The sequence below is a fragment of the Ambystoma mexicanum genome, chromosome 1q (genome assembly GCF_040938575.1).
Source record: "Ambystoma mexicanum isolate Mex_15411 chromosome 1q, UKY_AmexF1_1, whole genome shotgun sequence".
NCBI classification, from domain to species: Eukaryota; Metazoa; Chordata; class Amphibia; order Caudata; family Ambystomatidae; genus Ambystoma; species Ambystoma mexicanum.
The window spans coordinates 235,714,973-235,730,298 of record NC_090922.1 but is presented as its reverse complement, the minus strand read 5'-3'; the positions used below and the strand labels follow the sequence as shown (position 1 = coordinate 235,730,298).

General features: G+C 49.5%; 1 protein-coding gene across 4 annotated transcripts in view; it reads left to right on the top strand.

Moving 5' to 3' along the window:
* Positions 1-15,326, top strand: part of CNOT3 (CCR4-NOT transcription complex subunit 3) — a 1,293,124-nt gene that overhangs the window by 662,092 nt on the left and 615,706 nt on the right. The window lies entirely within an intron of this gene.

The window sequence follows — 15,326 nt, the reverse complement described above, 5'->3', positions numbered from 1 at the left end:
ATTGTCTTTTCCAACGTATTCCACATCTTTGACATGTAATGTCCACAGCTGTGCACTTCGGAAACTTTTTTCAGCACAGGGCGTCCTGCGTCGATGGCGTCTGGTCGATGTCCCTCAAAGTCCTCCATCAAGGGCGACGTCACCGGATGTTATAAATAGGACGCATAGCGCCCGTTGCCTCTGTTCCGTTTTTTCCGCAAACTTGTTTGCTTCGGAGACTCAGCGCGCCTCGGGTATTCCTTGTGAATATGGCTTCTTCTTCAACCCCTCTGACTCCGCGGTCTGGCTTCAAGACTTGCCGGGACTGCAAATCGAAAATGACGATTACCGACCCGCATTGCATTTGTTTGTGGTGCTTGGGTGAGAGTCACGACACAGACTGTTCCAAATGCCAGTTGCTAACTGCTATGGCCTTGTGGGAGTGTAAGGGAAAGCTTCAGGTAGGTAGGGGTTCGAAACCCAGTAAGTCCCGTAAATCTGTCCGACGATTCGAGGGGTGACTCTCCACGTCAGAAGGCGTCCCGGGGAGGTCTCGGCCCCGGAGTGGTTCCCGCCATTCGTGCTCCTTGTCTCGGCATTCTAGGAAGCACGGTCACCGGTTGCCTTCACCGTCCTCCTCTGAGGATGGAGCCGCGAGGAAAGAGGCTTGCCCGAAAAAAGTCTTCGCCTCCATAGGAATGGACTGCCTTTATGGAGCAGATTTTAAGGATTTTCCAATCTCCGGGCACAGTTCCGTCCACGCCTTCTGATGAAGCCGGCAAGGAACGATCTCGTACTGTGGCTCGCACGCCTTCCGGCTTGGGTCCTGGACGCGACGCTCATCGGGAACCTTCGAGGTCCCGTTCGGACAAGGCTCAGGATATTCGCAAGAGATGTGCTTCCAGGTCTCGGTTCTCGTCTCCAGTGAGATCGCAAAAACCCGGTAAAGGCTCAAGGTCAGCGTGGACTCCGTTGGTGCTGTGTCCTTTGGATACCGACATTGAAGCTTTGCCTTTGTTCCAGCCCTCTGCGCTGTTGTCGACACCATAGCCGTCGGCGCTCTCCACGCTGAAGTCTTCAGCGCCCTCGACACCTTTGGGACTTTTTGCCTGAAATTTACAATTGGAGATCCCGGATACTGTGGATCCTCCTAGGAAGGCTACTTCTAAGTCTGTGATGCGGTGGTGGAGTCCAGACCCTCTTCTATCCCGAGGCAGGGCTTTTACCTCCCTCTAGATGACCTATTTGAGAAGGAGGAAAGGTCAGACTTTGATATGGACCCTATTGAGCCTGATGTGGCTCCTGTCTTTTCTGGAGACAGTCAATTAGAGGAGTTGAGGCAAACACTTTATGATGCCAGTGTGTTGGACACTTCTCCGGAAGTGTAATTTTGCAGGCCTGAGCCTGGGGCTCATGCACAGTCGTCCTACAGGCGGCTCATGGCTAGGGTCACGGAGTATCTGGGCTGGTCCAGTCCGCCTGAAGCTTTTGTGCGAGATGATCTAACAGACATTTTACTTAAAAAAAAAAAAAGGGTGGCGGCTGGTTGCCAGTCACCGGAATCTCTTTCGGCTGTTTGCAAATCATTGACCAAAAAATACCGCCCTTCCTGTAGCGACCCCAGCTACCTTTTGTCTCACCCCCCCTCCTGAGAGTTTGGTGGTTCAGGCGGGCTACGGCCACCTAGAGGCAGGCAGCGTACCCTACCATCCTTCGTGATGGGGACGACAAACGCTTCGACGGCTGGGCACAAAAGGTGTTTCTGCGGGGAGTATGGCATTGAAATAAGCCAACTCCACTTGTTCCTTGGCAGGATTTTCACACACGCTGTGGAACTGTTGCTCTTTCAGCTCAGCATATTCCCGAGGGGGAAGATAAGGATGGCTTCCTGGCTCTCGTGCAAGATGGCAATGATGCCATGTGTGAATCCCTTCTGGCGGGTTTGGACACGGCCGACAGGGTTTAGCGGTCCATTGCTGTGAGCACTGTTATACGCAGATTTGTGTGGTTGCGGAAGTCTGGTTTTGCTCCGGATGTGCAAGCCCATCTTTTGAACATGCCCTTTGATGGCGCTCATTTGTTTGGCAGCAAGGCTGACGCGAGCCTTGAGAAGTTGCAGACCTCAAAAGTTGCGGCGAAATCTTTAAGCGCTGCCGTGCGTCAACCTCTGCCTTTTTTCGTCCTAGGGGACAGCAGTAGAGGGAAGGTTCTTTTCGTTACTACTCCTTTGGAAGAACGAGAGGCGTTGCCAGTTAAAGGGGTCAGCGTAAAAGTTCCTGTGGTGGTCGGGGAAATAGAGGTGCCAAGGCCACTCAGGCAGCTGCCTCTTTGCCTTCAGGTGCTGCCGCAGCCGCTCCATAAGTCATGTGGCAATGTCCCATGGTTCGCCGGTTGGGGGCAGACTGTCTCAGCATCTCGAAGAGTGGTGCGCCATTACTTCGGTTGCGTGGGTTCTGGATACAATTGCCCACGGCTACTGCCTTCCCTTCCTAAAGTGGCCTCACGACAATCCACTGGGGAATCTCTCTTTGAAGCTTTTGGATCCGCTCCTTGTGCAGGAGATCTTGTCCCTGCTAGAGAAAGGCGCTATAGAACTGGTGCCTGTAGCGGAGAGGAACAAGGGATGGTATTCCCCTTATTTTTTATCCCATAGAAAGACTGTGGATTGAGACCCATCCTACACTTGGGTTGGTTGAACAAACTTCTCAGGAAGGACAAGTTCAAGATGGTCACTCTTTCTCAAGTCCTCTAGGCACTTCAACTTCAGGATTGGTTGGTGTCTCTGGACCCACAGGATGCTTACTTTCATGTGCCGATTCATCCCAAGCACAGAAAGTACCTGAGGTTTGCGGCTGGTGACTCGCACTTTGTTTCGGGTCCTGCCATTCGATTGACCTCCGCCCGAGGGTCTTCACCAAGCTAATGGTGGTGGTGGCAGCGTATATCAGGCGAGGGGGAATTCACATCTACCCCTACCTGCACGACTGGCTGATCTGTGCGCGCTCTCCCGAGCAAGCATTGGCTCACCTCGGTGTCACCTGGCGCTCCCCCCACAAGCTGGGCTTCTCCCTCAATTTCAAGAAGTCGCAGCTGACACCTTCCTAACAGCTCCAGTATATCGGGGCTGTGATGGGCACGTCGTTGGGCAAGTTCTCGTCTCCCAAGGTGAAGGCTCATCACATTGTGCAGATGGTGGACAAGTTTCAACATGTCCAGAGTCCTCCCGGCTTTCGAATTTTTAAGGTTGCTCGGCCTCATGGCATCCTGTATTTTTCTGGTGCTGGTGGCCCGGCTGAGGATGAGATCCCTGCAATGGGTCCTCAGGATGCAGTGGACGCAGTTCTCGGGCAAGATGAGGGATCCCGTTCAGATTCCACTCTCGGTCTCCAAGGATCTTCTGTGGTGGGCCAACGATGGGAACTTGATAAAGGGGGAGCAGTTTTGGCAACCATGGCCGGAGGTGACTGTAGTGACGGATGCTTCCCTCACAGGATGGGGTGCTCATGCCGACGACTTGACCCCCAGCGGTCGTTGGTCTGTCCGAGTCCAAACTCCACATCAACCTGTTGGAGCTGAGGGCCATCAGGCTAGCCCTGAAAGCTTTTCTGCCATCTCTGTGGGTGGTGGGCGGGGAAGAAAGTGTCCTGATCATGAAGGACAACACAGTGGCCATGCATTACCTCAACAAAAAAGGGGGGGGGGGGCAGGGTCACCCCCGTTGTGCAGAGAGCCAATGCAGCTCTGGTTCTGGTCCATCCAGCAGGGAATTTCGCTCTCGGCAGTTCATCTGGCCAAAGACGCAAATGCAGCGGCAGATGCTCTGAGCAGGCAGAGCACAGTCTCACGAGTCAGAGTTGCCTCGGGAAGTACTTCTGTCGATCTTCGTCCTTTGGCGAACCCCACACGTGGATCTCTGCGCCACCAATGCCAACCAGAAGTGCGAGAGATTCTGCTCAAGAGAATTTCCTCCGAGAGGAGCCTTAGGAGACGTATTCGTAGTGGATTGGTCATTCCCACTGCTGTACGCGTTTCCTCCAGTGTTACAGAGGTTACGGAGGTTCGGATCCCACATGATCCTCATTGCTCCTGATTGGGCCAGGAGAGTGTGGTACCCGGACCTTCTAGCAATGTCCACCTGCCCTCCACGCCGTCTTCACTACCAAGAGGATCTGCTCTTGTGAGAGTATGTTCAGGTTCTCCATCCAGATGTCAGGACTCTACATTCACGCTTGGTATCTGAAAGGCTGAGATATAAGGATTGGGACCTCCCGGATGATGTGATGAGGTGTTGCTTTCGGCCAGAAGGCCAGCATCGAAATCCCTGTACTGTTGCCGTAGGTTTTGCCACTGGTGCAGACGACAGAATGTTGATCCTTTTCAGTATTCCATTCCTATGGTTTTGTCTTTCTTACTTTCTTTGGCCCACAGGGGCCTTCAAGTTGGTACCATTAAGGGTTACCTGGCGGCGCTGTATATATTTAAGCGCTCGTCTGAAGAATGTTCTTACTTTAAGATTCCTTTGATTTCTCAATTTCTTAAAGGACTGACTAATGTGTTCCCGCCGTCCCCTTTCCAGGTGCCGGTTTGGGATTTGAATTTGGTTTTGAAATTTCTGATGGGTGCTCAGTTTGAACCTTTGCCCTCTTGTCCTTTGAGATTATTGCCCTTCAAGACCGTGTTCTTAGTTGCGGTTACTTCCTCTCGCAGAGTGAGTGAATTTCAGGCACTTTCATCTAAGCCGCCCTTTACTGTGTTCCACAAGGACAGGGTTGTACTATGGGTACGTCCTTCCTTTCTAAGGTAGTGTCTGAATTTCATTTGAGCCAGAAGGTGGTTCTTCCTCCTTTCTATCCTGCTCCTCATCCTTCTAAGAAAGAGGAGCGACTCCATAGGTTGAATCCTAGGAGAGCTCTGAGATTTTATATTTCTAAGATGGCCAGGGTCAGAGTGGACGATCAACTCTGTGGGATATGCTGGACACCGATGGGGCCAGGCTGTTACCAAGCAGACCTTGTACAGGTGGATTATCGTCCCCATTACTGAATGTTACAGATTGGTGGGTAAGGACCCTCCTGAAGGATTGCGAGCTCATTCTACTAGGGGCGTGGCTACTTCCACAGCCCTACAACGGCGTGTTCCTATTATGAATATTTGTAATGCAGCCACATGGGCTTCTATCCACACCTTTGTTAAACATTACTCCCTGGATTCCATCCATGGTCACGATATGGCCTTTGGGAAGGCGGTTCTTTATTCTGCCATCTGATTGGGTACTCAAAATTATTTTCCCTCCTTCATTTTATGTTACTGCTTTGGGAGTCAGTCAAAGATGTGGAATACATTGGAGGACACAATCCATTCGAAGAACAAGTTACTTGCCACCTGGTAACTTTCTTTCGATTGGATGTTCCTCCAACGTATTACACATCGCCCTCCTAGGCTGCCCCTCTGGAGAATTTCCTATGCAATTGCAGCTTATGTTTCTGCAAGGCTATGTGCAGCCAAACAGGTATTGGATTGGTGGCACACGTTATGGGGGAAAAAACATAAATTGAGGCTACGGGTGCCGTGCGTCCCATTTATAACATCCGGCGACGTCGCCCTTGACGGAGGCCTTCGAGGGACATCGAATCGACGCCGGATGCCCTCTGCCGAAAAAAGTTTCTGAAGTGCACACCTGTGGACATTACATGTCAAAGATGTGGAATACGTTGGAGGAACACCAAATCGAAAGAACCTTACCAGTTGGTAAGTAACTTGTTCTTCTATGGGACACTTTCTTTTTGCTGTTTTAGGTCCTGACCTGACTTTGTTGAGGTAAATGAAGCAGTCTGCTTTGCTTCCCTTGCTTTGTGTTAATTTTACTGATTATTCCTTAAGACTATCATTACTGGGCGACAGTCTTTTGAAAGCTGCACACTTCACCTGAAAATGAAGTATGATTAGGCTACTTTGTATCCTTATAGGCTTTTCTTTTGCAACTTTGTGGCTACAATTATATTGTGTCCAGGATGTGCTGATGCCCACAGATATAGTCCATGTTTTTACTTTTTTACTTGTGCTCTTTTTTCGTTTTACTGCACAATGTTATGAGTATACTTTAAAATGGCTGTGCCACGAGATTTCTGCCTGCCATTTGCCATGTTGTATTTTGGCCTACCATCTTGGGTCTGGAATTGCTGTATATGGAATGCCTGTTCTGGGGCAAAGCCTCTCCTTTCGTGTCTGTGTCCCTCCACCCCCCCTCACCCGCCCTCCCCAATATCCCCTCCTCAGATGTTAGGCTGGCACTGTCTGGTCCCAGTCCACATTGGTGAGTCGGAGTGGGTGTTGCTTGCCAAAATGTTTGGCCAGTGCCTGTCAATAATTTGGCGGCCACTGTCCATTTGAATGTTGCAGATCCATAATGTTGGTGGACCTGGTGGCGGCTCCAGACCAAATTCTGGCTAGAAGCACTACTGTAGCCGGTCGACATAGTTTGAGGTGAGCCCCCTATAAAGATATGCATCTCAAGGATGACCATTGCAGCCGACCAACATTGCACCCAGGCAATTCTTGGCGAAGCCCTTCTCTGTCCTGATCTCAAGAACGCCCTCTTCAGTGATTAGACCTCTGGACCTGAGGGAAAAGTCTCAACCCCTGTTCAAGGATCTGTGCCTGCTGAGCCTTTGGAAGTGCCCCTGTTAAGTTAACATACCTGTTCCTTGAACTCCCGCCACCCCTGTATTCTCAGAAGGGTTACATGGGTGTAAAGTTCTGCCCAGATCTCGCGCTTGCCTGACTTTGGTTGGTGGTGATAGTCAAGGATTCATTCCAAGGCCTATCGTAGTTGATCACTTTTAGGGAGAATTCTCAGAAATGTGTTGTCCCTCCACCTTAGAGACCCCAGCAACTTTGCTGGATTTTGAGGACTTGATTTCTTTTTACCTGGAGAGAGTGAGACCCTTTTTCCCCACTCGCTCATGTATTTTAATATGATTTGGTGCATTGTTTCATTTGGTTGTGGAGTCTGACAAACTCAAACTCATTAGGCATCATCTGTTACATTGTCACACAGCACCTTGAGTGCAGTGACACAGGGATGTCTTTCAGATTTCCCAAGGTTTAAATACCTTCTCTGGGATAAACTGTTTCCCAGAGCAGTAAAGTGAAATTGACTTTACTTGCATAGCTAACTTTCTAGACCCCGCACACACTATTTTACAATAGGGTGCTGGAGGGGTTACCTAGTATCCCCTTTGTCTAGCTTCTTGTGTAACATTTATTAATGTTACCCTTTCTTCGATGAATGGCCTTTGGCAGTGGTTTACATTTAACTACTGTGGTGTGCATTTACTGTGGGCTGCAGCTGCAGTAAAGCACCCAAGTGTGCCATTTTTCTTTTTTCGCCATTTCTTTGTGGATGTTAGGGCCCAAGGACTAAATCCAGTAGTGGTGGCTTGATACGTCGTGATGCAATTGAGTCTTTCTGACAATATACCCCTCAAGAGTACAAAAGGACAGATTGAGGTGAGTATTGCCTGAATATATTGGTACACCCTGGTACTCAGACAGCTGGCTGCAAGAAATTAACCAAGTATTCACATTTGGCTTAAGGCAATGTAATCTCAAAACAAGGTGAACAACTGATACTCGCAAGCAACAAAATCAGAATGGGACTGAATAGTTCCAAGCTAGATTGGTGAGTATCCTGAAACAAGAAAGGTAACTGTTACCAGGAGGACAGAAGAGTAAGAAAAAGGAAGAACCAAACTGTATGTGCTTACCAAGTGAGTGTTCTGGGTAGAAACAGGAGATGTAGTTTTGGGAAGGAAGTCCTGGAAACACAATGTCCTGTTTCCTGTTCGCGCTGGCACGAGGACACTTAAGGAGTCTATTGATCCTTGCGCCGTTGCGCTAATGTCCTTTTGATCCTTGCGCCGTTGCGCTAATGTCCTTTTGATCCTTGCGCCGTTGCGCTAATGTCCTTTTGATCCTTGCGCCGTTGCGCTAATGTCCTTTTGATCCTTGCGCCGTTGCGCTAATGTCCTTTTGATCCTTGCGCCGTTGCGCTAATGTCCTTTTGATCCTTGCGCCGTTGCGCTAATGTCCTTTTGATCCTTGCGCCGTTGCGCTAATGTCCTTTTGATCCTTGCGGCGTTGCGCTAATGTCCTTTTGATCCTTGCGGCGTTGCGCTAATGTCCTTTTGATCCTTGCGGCGTTGCGCTAATGTCCTTTTGATCCTTGCGCCGTTGCGCTAATGTCCTTTTGATCCTTGCGCCGTTGCGCTAATGTCCTTTTGATCCTTGCGCCGTTGCGCTAATGTCCTTTTGATCCTTGCGCCGTTGCGCTAATGTCCTTTTGATCCTTGCGCCGTTGCGCTAATGTCCTTTTGATCCTTGCGCCGTTGCGCTAATGTCCTTTTGATCCTTGCGCCGATGCGTGAAAGTCCTTTCTGTTCCTAAAAGTCTTTGCGCGGTAACAGAATGAAGACGTAGCACTGATTGTAGTTGGAGCAATGTAAGAGACGTAGGTCTTGGCAACAGGTATGACGTGAGGAATGAGACAAGGCAGTCCTTGGACGTTCCGAGGTAGGCAATAATCAGGTAAGACGTGAAGAATGAGGCGAATGCAGTCCAAGGCTGTTCCGGGTCTGGCAATGAGCAGGTAAAATGAAGGCAATGACGAGAACAAGGCAGGAAAGTCGCAAAGAAAACCAGGGATTCAATGAGCCAGAAGACAAGGTAACAAGATGCGTATTTTAGGAAATTTACAAATTCAGAAGCACCGCCTGGGGTGGGGCTTAAATACCGGTCAGCTGACCGCACGCATAACACGGCGTCGTAGCCCTGAACACCTACGTGAATGCAAAGGGCGCCACTATCTCCAAGGCAACCCATAGCGTTTCATGAAAGGGAGCGGGGAAAGAGATGAACCATGATTCCGAGGAGCTAAAGAGAGTCCCGCTTTAGAGTGAAAACTGTTTGCTCTACTGTGGATTCTGGAATGTTTCATCTTATGCGGGACCGATCTATGATCAGACGAAGAGACATCTAATGGAACCCTGACAGTGGAAAGGTCCTTCTTGAGATTCACTTGGTTTCGTCCCTTTGTTCACTTTGCCTTTGGCGGGATTCACGGGTGAAGCTCTGACTCCAGGGTGTCTAGGGTGGGCAGGAAGTGAGGGAGGTGCCCGAAACTCCGTGCTTAGTTTCCTACGAGACCCAAATGCACTCTGTAGTAATTGGTCTGCTGACTGTCCGGCAAGGACAGCCACCCTGCTGTGGACTGGCAGCTAGACTGGAATTAATGGGAGGGAAATGACTAGAAGGCAAGGCTTTTGGCTTTTGAGTTGGAAGGCAGTCAACCACTGGACGAAGGAACCAAAGAACTTGAAGAGGGCGCCTACTGCAACTACTGGACCGTTGGTTTGCCCGGTGAAGCCCTGCTGCTGTGCTGAAACTCCAAATTTGTATCGACAGAGAAGCCCCTGCAAGGACTTCTCCTCCCCTTGAGTTGGTGGGACTAATCAACTCCAAAGTAAGCCACCTCGACATTCTGTTGCTTTTAAGTTGGCCAAGAGCTCCAGGAAGTTCCTCTAGACTCCCAGGAAGCAGGACTGACCGAGCCTGAGCCCCCTCAACAGAGTGCGGGGCCCCAGAAGCAAGGAAAGTCCACCTCGACAGCCAGGAACTGCAGTGTTGCTATTTGTGGTAGGCGCAAGGAGCTGAAACACCGAACAGCCACTGGTTTGAAGATTGCTGGTTGCGAGCGGTGACATTCCCATTACAGTGCAGGAGTTCCCAGAAGTCCTCCCTCTTGTCACCACGATTCAGGCCCAGGAACAATGAGATTTGCAGAGCTGCTCAGGAATAGAATTCATCTGCTGCACTTTTTCTTCAATACAAAGGTACTGTAAAAGTCTGAGAGAACTTACCTCTTGCTGTAGAGTTGCTTGCATCTTCTACTACTCACAAGTCTAACTGCTTGTGGCCCTATATTTATTATTCTTTTTCTTCAGACGTCTAAAACATTTTGCAAAGACTTTTCTAATTACCTGCAAAAAAGTGCTTCAGCATATAGACTTTTTGCCCATTGACTTTGGCTTAGCATGTTCCACTGAATGACTCTTATTGGGGGATCTGACAGTTTTTGTGGTTGTTTGTATGTTCTAATAACCTTTTCTCCAGCATGGGGTCTGGCATGGATTCACATGCTCATGAATATTCCCCGTCAGGCTGGGAATCCTCGGTAAAGAAAAAATCAGTTTTGTTTCTGAACTGTCTTTCTCCTAGTGGTTAATCACTGGTCTCTGGGTCATACTGCCCCCAGCCAATGACTGCCCTCTACCTAAGCCCCTCCTCTGGCATCCATCTTCAGAGTTTTACCGCACGTTCAAGTGTTGGGAGTCCTCGTGCTGTAGCTCTCTAGCTTTTACTGCGTTTTGCATTTTTTCGAAGAGTTTACTCTTATATTTTCGGTCAATCAAGCCTGAAGCTCCACCGACTCTACTTCTGATCAACGGGGACCCGTTTTCGGAATTTTCTACGCCCCTCAAGGGCATCTTTTCGTCGCGTTTTCCACTTCTCGGAGGATTCCAGAAGATCATTGTGGCCTACCCTGCGTGGACATGGCCCAGGACAAAGGAAGCATGCCCTAATTAAACGATCCTTGGGCCATTGTTGGAGAATCATTTCTGTGCTAATACCCTTCAAACTTAGAAACCCCCAGCTCTTTTGCTGGACTTTAGGACTTTTTCATTTGAACCTTGGAGTGAGTGAGACCTTTTGCTCACTCTTGTGTTTTGACGTGATTTGGATTGTAGGTCTGCTTTGTTTTTGGAGCCTGACATACTACATAGGCATCTACTTTTTTATTGTGACACACAGGAACCCAACCTTTGGTATAAGTCTGTTCTACACAGGCTGGTAGTGTGCCTGAGCAGCCAGGCTTATCTCAAGAGGGGTCAATGTGAGCAGTAGGGTTGTAACAGTTTCACAGTGACAGTTATTTAAATAAACACTTACACTCATGGTTTCTTGATTAAACATTTATTTAACAGTCAGTTACATAAGCCTCCTTCAGAAGGGAACGAATCATAAAACAATTACAATACAATTCAGAACACACTTAGTTTATCTAAATCAGATGATACACACAGACACTCGGACACTGTGGACATTGATTCATCACTGGTACATTTAGAGCAATACTGAATTTGGTGCAAAGGTTAGATATGAGAATAAAACAAATGTTAACAATTCATAAACGGGTAAGTACTCTTTGAACCTTCCAATGTCAAGTAAATGTAACCCTTTCCTGGGGGAAAGGTAAAGGCACAGAGTCGGAGGTAAGAAGACTCTCACAGAGCCAGGACATCCAATGTTAGTTGAGCAATGGCTAGGGGAGTTGAAGATCTTCTTTGCAGGTAAGGAAAAGTCTTGCACAAGGTTTTTAGAAAAGTTTGTAGAAATAAGATTCACTTGAAGGGCCACAAGCTGGGAGGCTTGTGACGGGCAAAGATGCAAGTAACTCTGCAAGGTCAACCAAGACAAATCTGAACTGAGAGCAAGTAAGGCTACACCACAAGAGCTAAGTTCTTAGACTTTACAGTACCTTTGGTTAAAAGAAATGGTTCCAGTTGTCTTCTGTTCCTGTACAGCTCTACAGATCCTAGTGTTCCTGGGCCTCGTGGGGACAAGAGGGAGGACATCTGGGGACTCCTGCACTGAAGTGGGACGGTCAGCAGCAGCGATGGGCAAACTTCAATTCAGTGGCACTTTAGAGTTTCAGCTCCTCGCTTCTGACAGCAAATAGCAACACTGCGGTTCTTGGATACCACTTCAGACTTTCCTCGAATCTGGGGTCCAGCACTCTGAGGTGGCACAGGCTTGGTCAGTCCTGCTTCAGGGAAGTCCGGAGGTTCTTCCTGACGCTTAGGTCCGACATAAAAGCGATCCTCCCGGTTTGGTGTTTAAAGGTAGCCGAACTCACAGGGGTACCCCCTTAAATATATTGGGCTAACACTAACACACTCACACCAGAATGAATTCACCCCTCCAGGGAATTAAGGCAATGAGTATCTTGCAAGGATAGCAAACCTTAATCCCCCCGGACCAGTACTCTGTCTTCCGTGACTGGCTCCTGCCCACTGATGGCAAGCAGGCGCCTTTATCTACTTTTCAACTTGGTCACTGGATACTGGCATAGCTCATCCAAAACTGTTCTTCTTGCCATACAAGGGATTCTGCAGTCACCCTTCTTGCATGGCCAGGTTACAACCTTCTTAACATACTGCTGCCTCTGCAGGAATACATTTTCGCTCTTGTTTAGCATAATTTTCAATATTATAAACAGTTATTTCTGATGCTTGTTAATCTGCTTAGAATCACATGCTGTGCATATGGTCCGACATCCAGTGGTAACCGCGGAATATTGCATCTTGTCTTTCGGGGGACCGAAAGGGGACATCGGCATAGGCGTGTCTGAAACACTATCCCTATCGTGACGTGTGTAGTACCCAAAAGTCCCTCACGCACCGAGGTCCCTCAGATTGTTTTTTTCCGCCCAGATAACTGGTCGCCCTGAGACATTGTTTATCTTACCGAATTGTCGGTTTAATCCCCGTCAAGTCACTTTCGCCTACTAAGAACATCTTCGACGAAGACTACGAGGGTACCGTCTACGGCTGTGGTTTCTGGCACCTGAGATCCGGCGTGCGGACCTCCACGTGGTCGGGCCTTCTGGCCGGCCTGCACAGTTGGGAGAGCGGTCTCGGGGTTTGCCATACTGCTATGATGTCTTTCCTCTTTTCCACTTTTCCTTTTTGGTCTGGTCACCCTTCCCTTCTGCTATGGAAAGGACTCCATTTAGATTCTGCCCTCTGTGGGGTCAGATATCCATGGAAACACCAGCACACTTAGTGTACGCTTGTCTCCCCCTAGAGCACTAAAGCGGTGTTCAGCATTAAACTCCTAAACCCTTAAGGAGCGCCGGTTGAAGCGGTGAGCTGCGTACGGTATGTCATGCGTGGAGCCTCCCTCCCCTGCCGCGACACCAGCCGAGAGTGACGGGTGTACATCGGATGACCAAACGTCCAACGCCGACGACTTAGACCTTGAGGTGGACGATTTTAGAGCTGCCACGCCTGTCCCCGACCCTTCCAGGCTCGACTCCGGTCCTGCTACAGGGACCACACCCGGTGACAGGGGCGTACAATCGCACCGCACAAAACCCAAGCGCCCTCCTCGACTACCTCGTCGAAGAAGGCGCAAGCCTAACCCTCACACATGAGTTGCCCAACACCTAGATGCTCAACACTATGTTGATTATCAAGATGATGTCTAGAAGGACACGTATAGAGACATCTATACAGAAGAAGAGGAGACTTCTTTTCTGGACAATTATGGAGAAGATCAAGGCGCAACGGACAACTGTGAGGACACCCAGCAGGACGATCACAATTCTGATATCGTTTGCCTCGACTCTTCCCCAACCACACTGGTTCGGCAAGCTCCCCCGGTGGATGATCAAATGGCTTTCAACAACACGTTGAAAAAAGCAGCGGAATTCTTTAAAATTGCCACTCTTGAGGCATTGCCTGAACAGGATTTCGCGGAAAACATTATTAATGACAAGCCTCCGGCAAGCCAGTCTATTCCTCTTTTGAGCTCTGTAAAGAGACGGCTGGCCCCTTCTTTACTCACACCCGCTCAGACTAGGGCTGTGAATCCAAGGGTCGAAAAACTCTTTCGGCCCTCCCCCACTGTCCCGCTTTATATCAAAGGACACGCAATCCCGGACTCGCTGGTGGTGACCAACACTCGCAAGAGAGCAGGGGTTCCCCTTGCCACGGGAGAGTCACCCCCAGACAAGGAGTCCAAAAGGTTGTATGCCCTAGGCAAGCGGGTCACGTCGGCGGCTGCTTAAACCGTCCGCATTGCCAATAACCTGACGTTACTGGCAAGCTACATCGACGCCCAATTGAACCTACTCCAGGAAGGCCTCCATGAGGCTCCGGAACCAACCAGAGCCAAGCTTCTCGCCATTGTCTCCGAGGGCAAACTTGCCAATCAAAATGTTGTAAAGAATACCATGGACTCCGCAGAGACAGCAGGCAGCTCTCTCGCACAGGGTACTCTCCTAAAGAGACACGCGTGGCTGCGCATGTCGGGGTCTCAGGCCTGAGACCCAGGCATCCATCAATAAACCCATTGAAGAGGCCAAACTCTTCGGGAAGGCGGTAGACGATGCGTTGGAGACAGCCAAGAAGGAGCATGAGACTATTAAGTCGCTGCACCAGATTTCCCAAAAACCCTCTTCACAGAGGGGCAGCAATTCTCAGCGGTCCTTTCGAGGACAAGCCCGCGCCGCTCAAAATAATTTCGGCCCGGGCAACTTCAACGCAAGTCAACCGGCTGCCCACTTAACTACCCCCAGAGGGGTCAGAAGCGCGGAAAGAATAGAGGCAGAGGCTCCAATTCCAGAGGTGCGTCAACCTCGGGTCAGAAATGACCACCAAGTTCATGTCCCTTCCCATGTCTCCCCGGTCGGGGGGCGATTAACATCTTTCCTCAAGGCATGGGAGGGGATAACTTCAGACCAGTGGGTATTAAAGACGGTCGCCCACGGTTATTGCGTGGAATTCGCCCAACCCCCACAGTTCAGACCGCCAAAACATCGACGCTTTTCACCGGAACATCTGCAGATCCTGGTCCAAGAGGTGGCGGCGCTGCTGGGAAAGGACGCCATAGAAGCCGTCCCGATTCTTCAGGTAAACGAGGATATTTATTCAATATACTTCCTTGTACCCAAAAAGGATCTCACCATGCGTCCTGTTCTAGACCTGCGCCCAGCGAACAAGTTCATAAAGCCCCAGAAGTTTTGCATGGTAACACTTCAAGAGGTGATCCTATTGCTAAAACAAGGGGACTTCATGACAACATTGGATATGAAAGATGCATACTTTCATATTTCAATGCTGCCAGCACACAGAAAATTCCTAAGGATCGTGATTCAGGACAAACACTACCAGTTAAAGGTACTCCCCTTAGACATAGCCTCGGCGCCACAGGTGTTTACCAAGATCCTGGCAGTGGCAGCAGCACACCTGCACAGACTTTCAGTTCCAGTTTACCCTTACCTTGACGATTGGCTCATCACGGAGGACTCCTTCGACGTTTGTTTTTCGAACACCCAAAAGACAGTAGACCTACTGTTGACCCTGGGATTTTCTATCAACGAAAAGAAATCCAGCTTAGTCCCCAGCCAGGTAAAAACAGTTCCTGGGGGCTCTAATTTGCGCGGAAGACGTTCTAGTCTTCCCTTCCAGCGAGAGGGTTCAGAACATGCTCTCTCAAGTTCCTCA